At 38.7% G+C, this 19,608-nt stretch overlaps 1 protein-coding gene across 4 annotated transcripts in view; it reads right to left on the reverse strand.

The window, feature by feature from the left end:
* The window catches only part of BICD1 (BICD cargo adaptor 1), a 213,136-nt gene that overhangs the window by 125,265 nt on the left and 68,263 nt on the right, over positions 1–19,608 (reverse strand). The window lies entirely within an intron of this gene.

Raw genomic sequence — 19,608 nt, forward strand, 5'->3', positions numbered from 1 at the left:
AGTATAGTTAGTAAATTTGTTTCTCACAGGGATTATGGAATCACAATTCTGAAACTTCTTTACATGTATACTAGGGCTGAGGAAATAAGTAAATATATTATGGATAATGAAAGACAGGTTTCTCCCTGTTGGAGAAAGGCATTACAAATAAGGAAAGGGAGAAGTCTAGAAGGAAACTAGTGGTACTGGGTTGTAATTAGAATTATCAGGATAGTCTTTAATAGGGAGATAGACAGGTCGATAGATGGAGAGAGAAAGGTGCTTGTGTGTATGTGTGTGTGTGTGTGTGTGTGTGTGTGTGTGTGTGTGTGTGTGTATACAGATTTCCTAGCTCTGTCAACAAACCCTACAGCCAAATTTTCTAATACATTAGTGGTAAGAATATACCAATTATGAACAATGCCCTTAAGAGAGAAAAATCACCAAACAGCTTTCAAACTGCCTGGTACCACAGAAAGACATTCAAATGCAATCAATGTATAAGAAAACATTTCTGTGGAAAAAGAAATACGGAAAAATCAATCTCCAATTAAAAAGAACTAGGGCTCTTTGAAGAAATGATGGAGTCTCTCACTGGAGCAAAACGAACTTGGTGCATCATGTGGTACCAAAGAGTAAGTAACAAAATGCTTTATAAAAAATTATGTGGTGGGCTTCCCTGGTGGCGCAGTGGTTGAGAGTCCGCCTGCCGATGCAGGGGATGCGGGTTCGTGCCCCGGTCCGGGAAGATCCCACATGCCGCGAAGCGGCTAGGCCCGTGAGCCATGGCTGCTGAGCCTGCGCGTCCAGAGCCTGTGCTCCGCAACGGGAGAGGCCACAGCAGTGAGAGGCCCGCGTACCACAAAAAAAAAAAAAAAAAAAAAAAATTATGTGGGGCTTCCCTGGTGGCGCAGTGGTTGAGAGTCCGCCTGCCGATGCAGGGGACACGGGTTCGTGCCCCGGTCCGGGAAGATCCACATGCCGCGGAGCGGCTAGGCCCCGTGAGCCATGAACACTGAGCCTGCGCGTCCGGAGCCTGTGCTCCGCAACGGGAGAGGCCACAACAGTGAGAGGCCCGCGTACCGCAAAAAAAAAAAAAAAAAAAAAAAATGATGTGGATATGTCAAAGGACACAAGAGCCTACAAGAAGGGGCTCCCAAGGGCCAAATCTGGGATAACTTGGGGAAACAAAATAGTTATAGTAATGAATTATAATCCATAGAATAAAATAAATATTCATGAGCCCACATTGATATAATAACTGAATAAATAAGAGAAGGAATAGCTCTTCTTTACAGTAGGATTCAAATAATTTAATTCTAATAGAAATCAAATACATCAGCATTACTTGACATCAGCATATTACTTGGCAAACACCAAGTAATAATAGTTGCAGGCAAAGATTATCAGTGGAATATAAAATAATAGGCAAAAACTATGATGAGAAACAGGATATTTGCATAGTCTTAAAGCATGTCCTCCCAAGATATTTATTAATAATTCCAATGGGAAAAATAGTAACCGTGCAGTAGAGTACCCTGGCAGACCTTAACTAAGTGACCAAAAGTTAGCTCAGCAGCAACAAGACATACTAACATCGTGTACCCTCTGATATAACACACTGAGGGGAGAACAGAGTCACTTCTGTGGTATTTCTGCCAAAAATGAGTAGGCCAATTCTTACTATAAGAAAACATCAAGCAAACCCAAACCGGAACATTCTACAAAATTATTGGCCAGGACTCTTCGAAAGTATTAAGGTCAGGAGAAATAGAGGAAGACTCCTCCAGACTAGATGAGACTAAGAAAATATGACAATTAAATGCAGAATAGGATCCTGGATTGGACCCTGACCTGAAAAAAAGACTTTAGGACAATTGGCAAAACTGAAATACATTCTTTTTTTTCTCTTTTTTTTTAAGCAGAGGTCTTCTTAGAAGCCTATATGATTTAAGTTTATTTTTTTATTTATTTATGGTTGTGTTGGGTCTTCGTTTCTGTGCGAGGGCTTTCTCTAGTTGTGGCAAGTGGGGGCCACTCTTCATCGTGGTGTGCGGGCCTCTCACGTTGCGGAGCACAGGCTCCGGACGCGCAGGCTCAGTAGTTGTGGCTCACAGGCCTAGTTGCTCCGCGGCATGTGGGATCTTCCCGGACCAGGGCTCGAACCCGTGTGCCCTGCACTGGCAGGCAGATTTCTCAACAACTGCACCACCAGGGAAGCCCTCTTCTTTTTTTTTTTTTTTTTTTGATGTGGACCATTTTAAAAGTCTTTATTGAATTTGTTACAATATGGCTCCCTGCGTTGGAAGGCGAAGTCTTAACCACTGGACCCCCAGGGAAGTCCCAAAATACATTCTTTATATTGGATAATAATATTGTAGCAAAGTCAGTTTCTGGTTTCCATAACTGTACTATGGTTATGTAAGATGTTAACATCTGGGGAAGCTGTGTAAAGGGTACATGAAATTCAGTGTAGTATTTTTGCAACTTTTTCTATATCTAGAGTTATTTCAAAATAAAAAGTTAGGTAAATAAATGTAGTCTTTGCCCTCAAGGACTTGATAGATTTGATAAAATACTGGCACATACAGTTATAAAGAACATGTGTACTTGAACACCAAAGGGTCACTATTCAATTAGAAGTGCTATGGCTTTATGATGTGATATACATTTTAAAATTTTAAGTGTCATAAAATGATGCTTCTGGACTATGTACAGGTCATAAAGAAACAAGGCTGGAATTAACCTCTGAAACTCAGTTTCACACTTGTTACAAACTTGAAGGCAGAAAAGGTTTGTGTTAATCATTGAAAGGGACATCATAAAGTTAGGAGACGACAGCATGATTTAGTGATTTTAAAGACAATCTGGTATTCATCTCCAAATTATACTACAGAAACAGAAAATTAAAAACTTAATAACCTGCAAGCCTATGTCTCAATCAACTATCTTTCTTAGAATCTCTACATGGATCAAAATCAACAGATGATTCCTAAACATCAACTGAGAAAGAAATATTTCAGTATTGATGTTCATCTATTCAGAGCAGAATACTCTTGGTGTTTGGCTTGCTCAGTCTCAGGGCAGAAAGAAATTCTTATTTGAGTAGCCAAGCTTCTACATGTGATAATAAGCATACAGATTTATGAACAGATGAAAAATTGTCTTTGGAAGTGATGTTTACCTTGCTTTTCTATCAGTGATGATCAGATTCTGTGAGGTCAATTCTGAATTCATTACCCATTAAAAAATCTTTGGAGGGGAGACATCTGGCAGCACATCTCCCCACGGTGACCTGGTTACGTCTTCAGTAGACCCTCACACTGGCAAAGGAACCCTGACTATCATACTTAAGTATTGGTAAAATTTCAAATTAGCATGAACTGTGTGTCAAGCACGTCAACTTGCTTCTTTTTCACAACTACTTTCCCACATCTATGTAACAGAAAATTTTCACAGGGCCATTTTCTTAACTCTGCCTGAGTAAGATCAACAGACTTAGGCAACCTATGGTTCTCACATTATTCTCAGCACACAGGCAATGCTCTCTCAGTGGCTAAAACAACCCCTAATGTCTTAATAGCAAGTGAATTTATCTTTCCACCCTTGATGTAAAGTTTTAAGAATTGTACTCTGGATCCTGCACCAAAGGAAATAAAAAATTTCAGACATATACACAGAATAGATCTTCAAAGTAGAGTCAAGAATTGAAATTGAAAATATAAACATTTTGATGAATCCTTAATTCATATTTATTGTAGCTCAGAAAACTTAACTGAACATGGGGGTTTCCAAAGTTAGTCATCATTATTATTATTATTATTATTTTTGCAGTACACGGGCCTCTCACCATTGTGGCCTCTCCCGTTGCGGAGCACAGGCTCCAGACGCGCAGGCTCAGCGGTCATGGCTCACGGGCCCAGCCGCTCCGCGGCATGTGGGATCTTCCCGGACGGGGGCACGAACCCGTGTCCCCTGCATCGGCAGGCGGACTCAACCACTGTGCCACCAGGGAAGCCCCTAGTCATTATTTTTATGAGGAACATGGCCCTTCACTGGACCTGATTTGAAAGTATGCAAGGTTATCCAAGGACATTTACCATGGTGCTTTTTTTTTTTTTACTTGAAATAGAAAAATAATACCAATCCAGCACAGGCTACAGATGCCCCATGATCTGCATTTGCAAATCCGCTGAGAACTAACACTACAGAAAATATCTGCATTTTAGAAAGGGAGGGTGAAGGAGAAAAAACTCCTTCTTTACCCAATTCCTAATTGTTGGTAACTGGAATTGGGCATGACAGCCAACTGACAACTATCATTTGGCTAATTGTTGACACTGATTTACTAGACCTGTCTGGCTCTGCCGGGTACCTCCCTCCTCCACCACCATTCCAAGTATCTCCTAACAAAGCTGGACTCAAGAGACGAGAAACAATCTTTTCCAAGGCTATTGAAGCTGCACACTTGGCAGAAATCACAAAACTAGCTTTGCTGTCTATTTATAGGCAAACCTAGGGCAGTCATGCTTCTAGTTATATTTTGTTCAGATAGCAAATTCCTTTTAGGCACTGCAATCATTTCATGAATAAGTTTTATTTGAAATTAATTGAGGTAAACTGACATTTCTATACAATTTTAGAATGTATTATGATTTCTATCATGTGTGTAGCTATAATTGCACAATTATCACCTTTAATATATTCCATCACAATGTATCACAGTTGCTTTCAGTCACATGCCAGTGTAAGTTCATTTAGCTATATAATAAGTACCTTGCTTTCTCATTCTACTCATAGGACTTCTTTTTTTTTTTTTTTTTTTTTTTTTTTTTACGGTACGTGGGCCTCTCACTGTTGTGGTCTCTCCCGTTGCGGAGCACAGGCTCTGGATGCGCAGGCTCAGCGGCCATGGCTAACGGGCCTAGCCGCTCCTCGGCATGTGGGATCTTCCTGGACCGGGGCACGAACCCGTGTCCCCTGCATCGGCAGGCGGACTCTCAACCACTGCGCCACCAGGGAAGCCCCGCAGGACTTTTTTTTTTTTTTTTTTTTTTTTTTTTTTGCGGTACGCGGGCCTCTCACTGTTGTGGCCTCTCCCGCCGCGGAGCACAGGCTCCGGAAGCGCAGGCTCAGCGGCCATGGCTCACGGGCCCAGCCGCTCCGCGGCATGTGGGATCTTCCCGGACCGGGGCACGAACCCGTGTCCCCTGCATCGGCAGGCGGACTCTCAACCACTGCGCCACCAGGGAAGCCCCCCGCAGGACTTTTAATCCCAAGAAAATTGGTATTTTTTTAACATTCATGTTCAGGAAAATATATTAACTGTTAAGTGGAATTTTCATGCTTATTATCCTTCACAATATGAAAGACAAAAGTTCGGCTAGTATATTTAATAATATCAAATTATCTTTAAAATAAGATCCTTGGTTACAGAATCTTCATTCTTTCATCTTAAAAATTGTGACAACAGTATACTAGGTCACTCGAGGACATTAGACAAAATATTCTTATTTGAAATACTAAAATTTATTCATTCGTTTGTTCATTCACTCAGTAAGTATTTTCAGAGAACTGTAACAGGCACTGCTTTAGACACTGAGGATTTAGCAATATTCTAGAAAAAAAAATCTCTGCCTTTGGGAGCATTCTAGTGGAACATAAATCAATAAGTATGTAGCATAATGTTGGAAAAGTTCTGAAAAGAAAATGAAATCCAGAGTAAGAGTATAAAACAGCACTGCCCAATAGAACTTTCTGCAATGATATATCTGTATTGTCCAGTATGGTAACCACTGTCCACGTGTGGCTAATGAGCTCTTGAAATGTGGCAATATGACCAAAGAATTAAATTTTTAATTTTATGTAATCTAATCAATGTTAATTGTCACATATCTAGTGGCCTCCATGTTGGACAGCACGGGGATAGTCAGGCAGGTGTGGACTGAGGGAGCCTCATTTAGAGAGGACGATCAGAGAAGGGGGTGACCTTTGAGTAGAGACCCGAACAAAGGAGGGGGTGAGCCAGAACCTGGCCTTTCCCCAGAGGAGCAAAGCTAAACTGAAGTGTTGCTAAGCAAGAATTACAGCATAGCCACAGCGTGTCTTTAAAGACTTATCTGAGGCAGTTCCTTAAAGTCTCCACTACAGCACTAAGAGCTGAGTGCTCCAGGGAATATTTAGACATAATTTAACTTGGAGGAAGGAAAGGGTTGTCAAATGGCCTATCACTAAAACCCATCCTCCCCAAGGAACTACTTTATCTTCTTTGAACATATAATAAAAATCATTTGACCAACTGTATTTCTCTGTTGCCTCAGCTGCCAGGAAATTCAGTGTTAAATGCTCTGTAGCAATGAACTAAAATACCTTAAGTTTCTGGTATAACTATCTCCTGTTTTCTCTACACTCTTGAGGTGTATTTACCCCCACTGTATTGGTTTCTTTTGTTTTAATCTGCTTCAAATACTTTTGGAGTAGAAAGGATATAAGTTATAATCCCATCAATGGTTTAAATGATGTTTAATTACCATTTGTTTTAAATTAAGTCTTAAGGAAAGTCCAAGTTAAAGAATGAAGTTTAAAAAAAAAAAAAAAAAAAAGAATGAAGTTTGAGAGTTTAAGAGGACTAAAAGCTCTACTAAGGATTCATTCTTATTCTGAGGAAAACAATGAGCCCAAAGGACCTCATAAAGCACATACACAAAAAATAGGAATAAACTAGCTAAACTTGTTTGAACTGGCTAAGAAACATTTCCCAAACCACTATATTCCAGCAGCAAAGTGTCTTAGAGGGTACGGTCCAATTAGAAAAGAAGGGATCATTGTAAGTGAGACAATCCAAAAGTAACCAGCTGGGAGAAATCCGTTTCCATGACTCACATGGCTCAAACCTTTTCCCTGACAGAATGAAGCCTGATCCTTGAAAGGCACAGGTACTCATAAGAGGCAAAAGAGGTTAAAGACATTGGCTCCTGAGCTGGACCAACTCTGCCACTTACTCATTGTATGACAATGAAGAAGTTACTTAACATTCTGTGCCTCAGTGTTCTCATCTGTAAAATGGGGATAATAATTTCTATCTGATAGTGTTGTGAGGATTAGAGAAAATCTGTGTATCACTTGGAGCAGTTCTTGGTACAAATACAGTAAATTGACTGTAAGTATTGGCTATTAATTGTAGGAAAAAGATGAGCTTTGGAATCAAATGTATTTGGGTTTAAATCTGCCTCCTCTGCAATCTTTGGCAAGGTTTTGAATTTCTATGTCTCAGTTACCAAATGTGGAAAATGCATAATAATGTCTACCTTAAAAAAGTAAAAACAGACTAGGTCTAAAAGGTAAGGATATCAGATAAGAGGTATAAATAAAATCCACAGTAAATGCTTATTAATATCGGTCCCCACCCTCTCTCCCCACCCAACACTGACAGGCTGCTGCGTCCCTGTGTGAAGGTTCTCCCAGGCCTGTGCATGACTCAGCAGGCCGTTCACCTCTCCAGGGAGAGCAGCTCCCCACACATTTCTGAAATACTGAACCTCTTACCAGAAAGGGAACTCTTATGTATCATTTTTCTTATTAAGCCATTAAAAATGTAAAAAGACAAAACACAGAAATTTCTCAAGGCATAGGCCCTAAGGTTGATTTTATCAAAGAATACCATTTTATCTTCTCTTGGTGAGAATTTTCAACTCTTTCTTACTTAACTTCCCCCATTTTTTTTCTGGCTTTTTTAACCTAACTCCTACCCAGTTAATTCCATCCATCTGGGAAACATAGGTTATTTCATTACCAATTTTTGATTCTGATTTTTCATTCTGTAAACCATTTTTCATTTATCACAAAAATTAAAAACATGCATTTTTAGCTTGATGTGACTGACCATAGGTTTTTTTAAACATCTACCACAAATCCTTAACTGATTTAATCATCATATTACAGGGCTGCAAGGCATCATTCTAATAAATAACATACCATATTTTCTATACTTCTTAACTAAATATTCTATGATAGTTTGGTTTAATGCCCCTGATTTTTCCAAATGTAATACCTAATAGCCTATCATTCAAATATATATTTACTTAAAGCCTGGATTTTTTTCTGTCCTTGATGATTCATAATTGGTACCTTCTGTCTTGCTTAACAAACTCCTTTTTCAACTGTTCAGAGATTTTTCTAAATTTTGTTGTTATATATTGAATATACACAAGAGAAAATTTATAACAAAATATAAGCACAAAAAGTAACATCAAAATGAATTTCTGTAGTTTAAGAAATAGACCATGACCCATTAGCCTCAAAAGCTTCTGTCTACCCATCCTATCTCCCTCGCTGCACCCCAACCTCCCCAAGTAAGCGCTATCCTAAATTTTGTATTTACCATTTTCCTGCTTTTCTTTATAGTTTACCATATATGTATGAACTTGTAAATAACATATTATTTAATATGGTTTGTTTTTAAAATTTGTATAATGGAATCATTCCATAGGCATTCTTTTGCAATTTGCTTTTTAAACTCAACTTTAAATTTCTACAATTTATCCATTTTTATTAGTGTAGCTATCGTTCATCTATTTTCATTGTTATAAAGTAGTCTTCTGAATAAATATATACCCCATTTTAATAATCCATTCTCCTAACAATGGATGATCGGATCCACTGCATCCAGTTTTTTGCACATCTCCCTGGCTAGTACTTCTCAAAATACATTTTGTGAAGAAACAGTTTTATGTCCAATCCTTGGTGGACTAACACTTTTGCAAAATACAATAAAAATGGGTTACTGTAAGCATACGTCTACAACATGACCCAGCCATTTCATTCCATATAGATTTGTACACAAATGTTCACAGCTTTATTTGTAATAGTCAAAACTGAAAACAACTGAAATGTCCATCAACAGGTGAATAGATTTTTAAAAAATGTGGTATATTCATACAATGGAATACTACTCAGAAATAAAAAGGAATCTACTACTGATACATGCAACATGGTTGAATCATAAAATAATTATGCTGAGCAAAGTAAGCCAGACAAGAGTACATACTGTAAGATTCCATTTATGTGAAATTCTAGACAATAAAACTTATCTACAGTGACAGAAAGCAGATGAGTGGTTACCCAGGAGAGGGTGTGTGTGTGTGTGTGTGTGTGTGTGTGTGTGTCTGTGTCTGTGGGGAGCTTGAGGAAGAAGTATGGAGGCGAAAAAGGAAGGATTATGATGGGGCACAAAAACATTTTAGGCACTGATGGATAAGTTCATTATTTTGGTCATGATAATAATTTCACAAATTATACTTATGTCAAAATTCATCAAATTGTACACTTTAAATATGTGCAGTTTGTTGTATATCAATTATATTTTAATAAAACCGTGTAAATAGTAAATTACTAGAAAAATATTAGAAGAAAAGCACAAAATATAAGCCCCAATGATTTTTAAAGACTTTTTTTAGAGCAGTTTTAGGTACACAGAAAATTGAGAGGAAAGTACAGAGATTTCCCATATACTCCCTGCCCACACACATGCATAGCCTCCCCCAACAGAGAGGTACTTTTGCTACAATTGATGAACCTACATTGATACATCATAATCACTCAAACTCCAGTTTACATTAGGGTTCACTCTTGGTGTGGTACATTCTGTGGATTTGGACATAGCCATAATGACATGTATCTACCATTATAGTATCATTTGGAGTAGTTTCATGGCCCTAAAAACTCTCTGTGCTCTACCTATTCATTCCCACCCTCCAATCCCCCTGCCAACTACTGACTTTTTCACGGTCTCCAGAACTTTGCCTCTTCCAAAATATATAGTTGGAATCATACAGTATGGAGCCTTCTCAGATTGGCTTCTTTCATTTAGTAATATGCATTTAAGGTTCCTCCATGTCTTTTCTTGGCTTGATCTCTCACTAACTTTTTAGCACTGAATAATATTCCATTGTCTGGATGTACCACAGTTTAGTTGTCCATTCACCTTATTGAAGGACATCCTTGGTTGCTTCCAAGTTTTAGCAGTTATGAACAAAGCTGCTATAAATATCCGTATGCAGGTTTTTGTGTGGATATAAGTTTTCAACTCCTTTGGGTAAACGCCAAGGATCATGATTAATGGATCATATGGTAAGAGTATGTTTAGTTTTGTAAGACACCACCAAACTGTCTTCCAAAATAGCTTTAGCATTTTGCATTCCCACCAGCAATGAATGAGAGTTCATGTTGCTCCATATCCTTACCAGAATCCAATTATCCAATTTTTTATTATTAGATTTAACAGACAGAAAATTATATTTCAATAAATTTAACCAGAACAAACATAACATAGGGGTAAAAAAGGATTACAAAAACTGTACCATTATTCACTGAACATGTGATTAATATAAACTACATCCTGACGGAGACCTGTAGGAAATAATGTGCAAACCAGCGCTGGTCCCCAGATACACTTTGAATAGCACTAACCTCAGTCACATGTGTAAGAGTTTCCCTAGCAGTGCTTCTCAGCTCTAGGGGCCATTAGAATCACCTGGGAAGTTTTTAAAAACAAAGACACACAGACTCCAACTCCAAATATTCTGAGTTAACTAATTTGGGACAGAGATTCTCAAACATTCTTGGTTCAAGATCCACTTGATGTCTCTTAAACTTTTTTAATGGCACTCCTAGGACAAAAGAAATACCAAACAATTCCATTTTCTAAATAGTTAGTTCCAAACTATTTACTAAGTCTTTATGTCCAAATGATGTACTAGCTGTCTGAAAAACTAATGTGCAAAAATTGGAAGAAAAAATATTTTAATTTCATTCTTAAATAACCACAATTACTTACGAATGGGATAGGTGCACCTGTTAGGCTCTGTACAACTTATCAAACCCTGCCATTTTCATTTCCTGTTCCACATTGATTTTCCTATGGTTTCCTATCTGCTTTTTATTAGAGCAACCACTGAAAAATCTAGCTTTGCAAAATATTGCATAATAGAAAAGAATGGAGCAAGTCTAACAAGGAAACTGTGAACTGAACTATCTTGAGTTAGTAGTTCACACAGTTTCCAGCAGATGCCAAGTATCACAGTGTTCCCTCAAATATGCAAAATACCCCACGGTCCTCTGTGGGTTTGTGGTGGTGCCCCTGAGCACCTACGCATACAACTTGGTAACCACACGTCTGGGATAAGGCCTATTTTTGACATGCTCATTTTTAGATTCTAACATAAGGAAGGGTTGAGAACCACTGCCCTAAGGTGTGGGCCAGGAGCTGAATGACTAGGCTATAGATCACACACAGCTTCAACACTTCCTGACAAGACTGCAGGGTTCTCCAAAGTGGCTGCCCTGATTCACACTGCCACCAACAGTGTCTAAGAGTTCCTGTTGTTCCATATTCTTACTTGACTTTTTTTTTGACTTTAAAGTTTTTCCCACTCTGGGGAGTGGGAAATAGCATCCTCTGGTGGTTTTAATTTGCATTTTCCTGATTATTAATGAAGTTAAGCATTTTCATATTTTTATTGACCATTCACATTTCTATTTCTGTGTAATTTCTATTAAAGGCTTTTTTCATTTTTCTACAGAGTGCTTTTTACCCCCTTTAATAATTTGTCAGCTATATGCATGGCAAATATCTCCCCCTAGTATTTATGTCCTGATTTTTCACTCATTTTACAGTATCTTTTGATGAAGTGGGGTCTCACTGTCTGAAGGATGGTTTCCTGTTTCCTCATTATTTGTCAGTTATATGTATGTCAAATACTTTCTCCCAGTTCATGGCTTCTGCCTCTCCCAACTCTTTTAGTGGTGTCTTTTGATGAAGTAATGTCCTTGATTTTAAGGTAGTCCAATGACCAATCTCTTGCTTTCTGGCTAGCACTTTTTGTGTCTCATGTAATACCCTTCTCTCCTCTAAAGTTGTAAAACTATTCTATATTTTCTCCCATAAGTTTAAATGTTTTGCCTTTCATGTTTGTCTCTTAATCCACCTGAAATTGATTTCTGTGTATGAAATGAAGTCCAGATCTACTTTATTTTCCATATGAATAATCAATTTCCCTGGCACCATTTAATGAACTGCCCGCCCCTCCTTTACATTGATGTCGAGCACCAAGTTAGCCGTAAATCATACTGACATAACTGTGCCTGTTTCTAGGCTATCCCATAATGCTCCATTGATATTCATAAGGTACTGAGGTGAGGAACAGTCCCCTGAGAAAGAAGGGGTACCTTGCATCAACTAAACCTTATTCATTAAGTTACTTAAACCTTGAAATAACTGCATCAAACTGGATGCTGCTTCTAAAGTACACTAACAGCAATCTATTAAATGAAAACACCACACTTCCTAGAAAAGGAGCAAATCCATACTGATTTTTTTTTTTCCATACTGATTTTGAAATTTAGTCAGTGAATACATAAAATTTAGGGTTTTTTCCTTTTTGTAAGTAATATATGTGATTTTTAAAGAAAATATAGTTAATACCAAAAAGCAGAAAAAGAAAAAAAATTACCCACTGCACCCCACCTCCACAATGTAGGCAAGTTCAGGATGTCCAAATCTTTGCCCACCATTGCCTACCAGGCCCTTGAGGTCTTGAACACTTGTTCTGACTCATCAGGGTTTGGGCCTCAAGCTAGGATCTGGTCTTCTACCCTCATGAATTTGGCTCAACCAAAAGGAATGCATTTGCCCAGGCTGGCAGCCACCCATGTTCCCTCTCCCTTGGCCCTCCTGGTGTTTCGAGTTTTTCTTTTTTTGCCAGAGTGAGACATACCCTAAGAAATCTTGGGATCAAAAGTGTGGGACAGGGCTTCCCTGGTGGCACAGTGGTTAAGAATCTGCCTGCCAATGCAGGGGACACGGGTTCGAGCCCTGGTCCAGGAAGATACCACATGCCGTAGAGCAACTAAGCCTGTGCGCCACATCTACTGAGCCTGTGCTCTAGAGCCCGTGAGCCACAACTACTGAGCCTGTGTGCCACAACTACTGAAGCCCGTGCGCCTAAAGCCCGTACTCTGCAATAAGAGAAGCCACCGCAATGAGAAGCCCACACACTGCAACAAAGAGTAGCCCACACTCGCCACAACTAGAGAAAGCCCGTGCACAGCAACGAAGACCCAATGCAGCCAAAAATAAATAAATAAATAAATATATTTTTAAAAAAAAGTGTGGGACAGCCACTGTCCCCCAGCTGTTGTTTTTGGTCAATCTTATTTCTGATTGTTCATCTTAGCCTCCTTTGGATAGGTTAGAAGCTAGTCTCTTACTACAACAGCCACCAAGCAAACTACAGAGACATTAAAATCAGCAAAAGGAAAAATATATGTGCTCAGCAAGCGATCTCAAAAGAGACTGTCAAGCAGAACATGTCTGTCCAGAAGCAAAACTCAAATGCACACATTTTATGAGTATAATAACCACAAAGAGATTCTTAAACGTATCTTATAGATTCTGGGTTTTTTTTGATTCTGGTGTTTGAACAAAACATGTATAAAATATAGGTAAATTGTTTTTCTGCATCTTGTCCAATGACTGTTTTTGCATTAAAATGTAGATAAAAGGCAATTACTTCTAAGTCATCATAAATTATATTCTGGGTTCACAAGTATAACAACAATAAATTTCACATTCCTTTTCCCAATTAAAAATCAAACCTATCTCCAGTGAAAAAAAATTTCTTTTCTAACTTTCCCTCCCTTCCTTTCTTCCTTTCCACCAGCTTTCCTTCCAACAAACATTCATTGAGTGTCTATGCATTTAGGTACCAAATCTCTGGAATGTCAAGACCTCATTATACTGTATGAAGAAATCTGGTGGTTTTATTTTTATGCAAGTCTATCCCTTTAAAAGATGACTTCTGAAGGCATTCATACAATTCATCTCAAAAAAATGAACTGAAATCAGCTCAGGCAGTGACCTCACTACAATCCCCCTAGATAAGAGGGATCCCCAGGAAATTATTCCAGTTCAGGGCTCAGAAAAGGAAAGCCTTGTTTCAGAAGAAAGAACTGTAGAAAGAAGCTTTTCATTCAGGGAAAGGGTTATTTCACACTATTCCAGGAGAATAAGTACAGTAGGCTTTTTGAAACCTAAAGAATGTAATGTGGGAACATTTCTGATCTTGCAAAAAGCAGTATTGACCTGGAGTTATCAATATGACCTGGATTTTCTTAAAACTTAGTTGTGACTAGGATGGAAGAGAAAAGATCAAGTGACTTTTATTTCTAATCAAGTAAGAAAAGAAAAACGTTTCTTGGACATGTTTCCTTTGCTCTGTACGTGGACACAGTTCTTATTGGTTACCAAAGTGAATGAAACATATGTTTTGAATGTGTCTTCTCCCCATGTAAAGCAATGTGATCTTTCACTTGAATTTTTAAAAATTGCGTCAGCCTATTAAAGACTCAAATATAAGACATGACACCATAAAACTCCAAGAAGAGGACACATAGGCAAAACATTCTCAGATATAAATCGTATCAATGTTTTCTTAGGTCAATCTCCTAAGGCAGTAAAAATAAAAGCAAAAATAACAAATGGGACATAATCCAACTTATAAGCTTTTGCACAGTAAAGGAAACCATAAACAATGTGAAAAGTCAGGCTACAGACTGGGAGAAAATGGTTGCCAAGAATGCGACAGACAGATGTCGAAAACAAGATGGCGGAGTAGGACATGCTCTCACTCCCTCTTGTGAGAACATCAGAATCACAACTAGCTGCTGAACAATAATCAACAGGAAGACACTGGAACTCACCAAAAAAGATACTTCACATCCAAAGACAAAGGAGAAGCCACAATGAGACGGTAGGAGGGGCGCAATCACAGTAAAATCAAATCCCATAACTGGTGGGTGTGTGACTCAGACTGGCGAACACTTATACCACACAAGTCCACCCACTGGAGTGGAGGTTCTGAGCCCCATGCCAGGCTTCCCAACCTGGGGGTCCAGCAACGGGAGGAGGAATTCCTAGAGAATCAGACTTTGAAGCCTAGTGGGAATTGATTGCAGGACTTTGACAGGACTGGGGGAAACAGAGACTCCACTCTTGGAGGGCACACACAAAGCAGTGTGCGCATCGGGACCCAGGGGAAGGAGCAGTGACCCCGGGGGAGACTGAACCAGACCTACCTGCTAGTGTTGGAGGGTCTCCTGCAGAGGTGGGGGGTGGCTCTGTTTCACCACGGGGACAAGGAAACCGGCAGCAGAAGTTCTGGGAAGTACTCCTTGGCATGTGGCCTCCCAGAGTCTGTCATTAGCCCCACCAAAGAGCCCAGGTAGGCTCCAGTGTTGGGTTGCCTCAGGCCAAACAACCAACTGGGAGGGAACCCAGTCCCACCCATCAACAGTCAACTGGATTAAAGTTTTACTGCCTCTGCCCACCAGAGGAATAGTCAGCTCTACCCACCACCAGTCCCTCCAATCAAGCCTCTTAGGTAGCCTCATCCACTATAGGGCAGACAGCAGAAGCAAGAAGAACTACAGTCCTGCAGCCTGTGGAATAAAAACCACATTCACAGAAAGATAGACAAGATGAAAAGGCAGAGGGCTATATACCAGATGAAGGAACAAGATAAAATCCCAGAAAAACAATTAAATGAAGTGGAGATAGCCAACCTTCCAGAAAAAGAATCCAGAATAATGATAGTGAAGATGATCCAGGACCTTGGAAAAAGAATAGAAGCAAAGATTGAGAAGATGCAAGAAATGTTTAACAAAGACCTAGAAGAACTAAAGAACAAACAAACAGATATGAACAATACAATAACTGAAATGAAAACTACACTAGAAGGAATCAAAGCAGAAGAACGGATAAGTGACCTGAAAGACAGAATGGTGCAATTCACTGCTGCAGAACAGACTAAAGAAAAAAGAATGAAAAGAAATGAAGACAGCCTAAGAGACCTCTGGGACAACATTAAACGCAACAACATTTGCATTATAGGGGTCCCAGAAGGAGAAGAGAGAGAGAAAGGACCCGAGAAAATATTTGAAGGATTATATTCAAAAAATTCCCTAACATGGGAAAGGAAATAGCCACCCAAGTCCAGGAAGCACAGCCAGTCCCATACAGGAAAAACCCAAGGAGAAACACTCCAAGATGCATAGTAATCAAACTGGCAAAAATTAAAGACAAAGAAAAATTATTGAAAGCAGCAAGGGAAAAATGACAAATATCATACAAGGGAACTCCCAAAAGGTTAACAGCTGATTTCTCAGCAGAAATTCTACAAGCCAGAAGGGAGAGGCATGATATACTTAAAGTGATGAAAGGGAAGAACCTACAACCAAGATTACTCTACCCGGCAAGAATCTCATTCAGATTTGATGGAGATATCAAAAGATTTCCAGACAAGCAAAAGCTAAGAGAATTCAGCACCACCAAACCAGCTCTACAACAAATGCTCTAAGTGGGAAACACAAGAGAAGAAAATGACCTACAAAAACAAACCCAAAACAATTAAGAAAATGGTCACAGGAACATACATATTGATAATTACCTTAAATGTGAATGGATTAAACGCTCCAACCAAAAGACACAGACTTGCTGAATGAATACAAAAACAAGACCCATATATATGCTGTCTACAAGAGACCCATTTCAGACCTAGGGACACATACAGACTGAGAGTGAGGGGATAGAAAAAGATATTCCATGCAAATGGAAATCAAAAGAAAGCTGGAGTAGCTATACTCATATCAGATTATTAAAATAGAGTTTAAAATAAAGAATGTTACAAGAGACAAGGAAGGACACTACATAATGATCATGAGATCAATCCAAGAAGAAGATATAACAATTATAAATATATATGCACCCAACATAGGAGAACCTCAATACATAAGGCAACTGCTAACAGCTATAAAAGAGGAAATCGACAGTAACACAATAATAGTGGAGGACTTTAACACCTCACTTACACCAATGGACAGATTATCTGAAATGAAAATAAATAAGGAAACAGAAGCTTTAAATAACACAGTAGACCTGAGAGATTTACTTGATATTTATAGGACATTCCACCCCAAAACAGCAGATTATACTTTCTTCTCAAGTGTGCACGGAACATTCTCCAGGACAGATCACATCTTGGGTCACAAATCAAGCCTCAGTAAATTTAAGAAAATTGAAATCATATCAAGCATATTTTCTGACCAGAAGGCTATGAGATTAGAAATCAATTACAGGGAAATAAAAGTAAAAAACACAAACACATGGAGGCTAAACCATACGTTACTAAATAACCAAGAGATCACTGAAGAAATCAAAAAAGGAAATAAAAAAATACCTAGAGACAAATGACAATGAAAACATGACAATCCAAAATATATGGGATTCAACAAAAGCAGTTCTAAGAGGGAAGTTTATAGCTATACAAGGCTACCTCAAGAAACAAGAAAAATCTCAAGTAAACAATCTAACCATACACCTAAAGAAACCAGAGAAAGAAGAACAAACAAAACCCAAAGTTAGCAGAAGGAAAGACATCATAAAGATCAGAGCAGAAATAAATGAAACAGAAACAAAGAAAACAATAGCAAAGATCAATAAAACTAAAAGCTGGTTCTTTGAGAAGATAAACAAAATTGATAAACCATTAGCCAGACTAAACAAGAAAATGAGGGAGAGGACTCAAATCAATAAAATTAGAAATGAAAAAGGAGAAGTTACAATAGACACCACAGAAATACAAAGCATCCTAAGAGACTACTACAAGCAACTCTATGCCAATAAAATGGACAACCTGGAAGAAATGGACAAATTCTTAGAAAGTTATAACCTTCCAAGACTGAACCAGGAAGAAACAGAAAATATGAACAGACCAATCACAAGTAATGAAACTGAAACTGTGATGAAAAATCTTCCAACAAACAAAAGTCCAGGACCAGATGGCTTCACAGGTAAATTCTATCAAACATTCAGAGAACAGCTAACACCCATCCTTCTCAAACTCTTCCAAAAAATTGCAGAGGAAGGAACACTCCCAAACTCATTCTACAAGGCCACCATCACCCTGATACCGAAACCAGACAAAGAGTCTACAAAAAAAGAAAATTACAGACTAATATCACTGATGTATATAGATGCAAAAATCCTCAACAAAAGACTAGCAAACAGAATCCAACAACACATTAAAAGGATCATACACCACAATCAAGTGGGATTTATCCCACAGATGCAAGGATTCTTCAATATACGCAAATCAGGGCTTCCCTGGTGGCGCAGTGGTTGAGAGTTCGCCTGCCGATGCAGGGGACACGGGTTCGTGCCCCGGTCCGGGAAGATCCCACATGCCGCAGAGTGGCTAGGCCCGTGAGCCATGGCCGCTGAGCCTGCGCGTCTGGAGCCTGTGCTCCGCAACGGGAGAGGCCACAACAGTGAGAGGCCCGCGTACCGAAAAAAAAAAAAAAAAAAAAAAAAAAAATACGCAACTCAATCAATGTGATACACCATATTAACAAATTGAAGAAGAAAAACCACATGATCATCTCAATAGATGCAGAAAAAGCTTCTGACAAAATTCAACACCCATTTACGATAAAAACTCTCCAGAAAGTGGGCATAGAGGGAACCTACCTCAACATCATAAAGGCCATATACGACAAACCCACAGCAAACATCATTCTCAATGGTGAAAAACTGAAAGCATTTCCTCTAAGATCAGGAACAAGACAAGGATGTCCACTCTCACTACTATTACTCAACATAATTTTGGAAGTCCTAGCCACAGCAATCAGAGAAGAAAAAGACATAAAAGGAATACAAATTGGAAAAGAAGAAGTAAAACTGTCACTGTTTGCAGATGACATAATACTATACATGTCATTTTTAGAGAATCCTAAAAATGCCACCAGAAAACTACTAGAGCTAATCAATGAATTTGGTAAAGTTGCAGGATACAAAATTAATGCACAGAAATCTCTTGCATTCCTACACACTAATGATGAAAAATCTGAAAGAGAAATTATGGAAACACTCCCATTTACCATGGCAACAAAAAGAATAAAATACCTAGGAATAAACCTACCTAGGGAGACAAAAGACCTGTATGCAGAAAACTATAAGACACTGATGAAAGAAATTAAAGATGATACCAACAGATGGAGAGATATACCATGTTCTTGGATTGGAAGAATCAATATTGTGAAAATGACTATATTACCCAAAGCAATCTACAGATTCAATGCAATCCCTATCAAATTACGAATGGCATTTTTTATGGAACTAGAACAAATCATGTCAAAATTTGTATGGAGACACAAAAGACCCCAAATAGCCAAAGCAGTCTTGAGGGAAAATAACGGAGCTGCAGGAATCAGACTACCTGACTTCAGACTATACTACAAAGCTACAGTAATCAAGACAATATGATACTGGTAGAAAAACGGAAACATAGATCAATGGAACAAGATAGAAAGCCCAGAGCTAAACCCACGCACCTATGGTCAACTAATCTATGACAAAGGAGGCAAAGATATACAATGGAGAAAAGACAGTCTCTTCAATAAGTGGTGCTGGGAAAACTGGACAGCTACATGTAAAAGAATGAAATTAGAGCACTCCCTAACACCATACACAAAAATAAACTCAAAATGGATAAGAGACCTAAATGTAAGACCAGACAC

The sequence above is a fragment of the Phocoena sinus genome, chromosome 10 (genome assembly GCF_008692025.1).
Source record: "Phocoena sinus isolate mPhoSin1 chromosome 10, mPhoSin1.pri, whole genome shotgun sequence".
Taxonomy (NCBI): Eukaryota; Metazoa; Chordata; class Mammalia; order Artiodactyla; family Phocoenidae; genus Phocoena; species Phocoena sinus.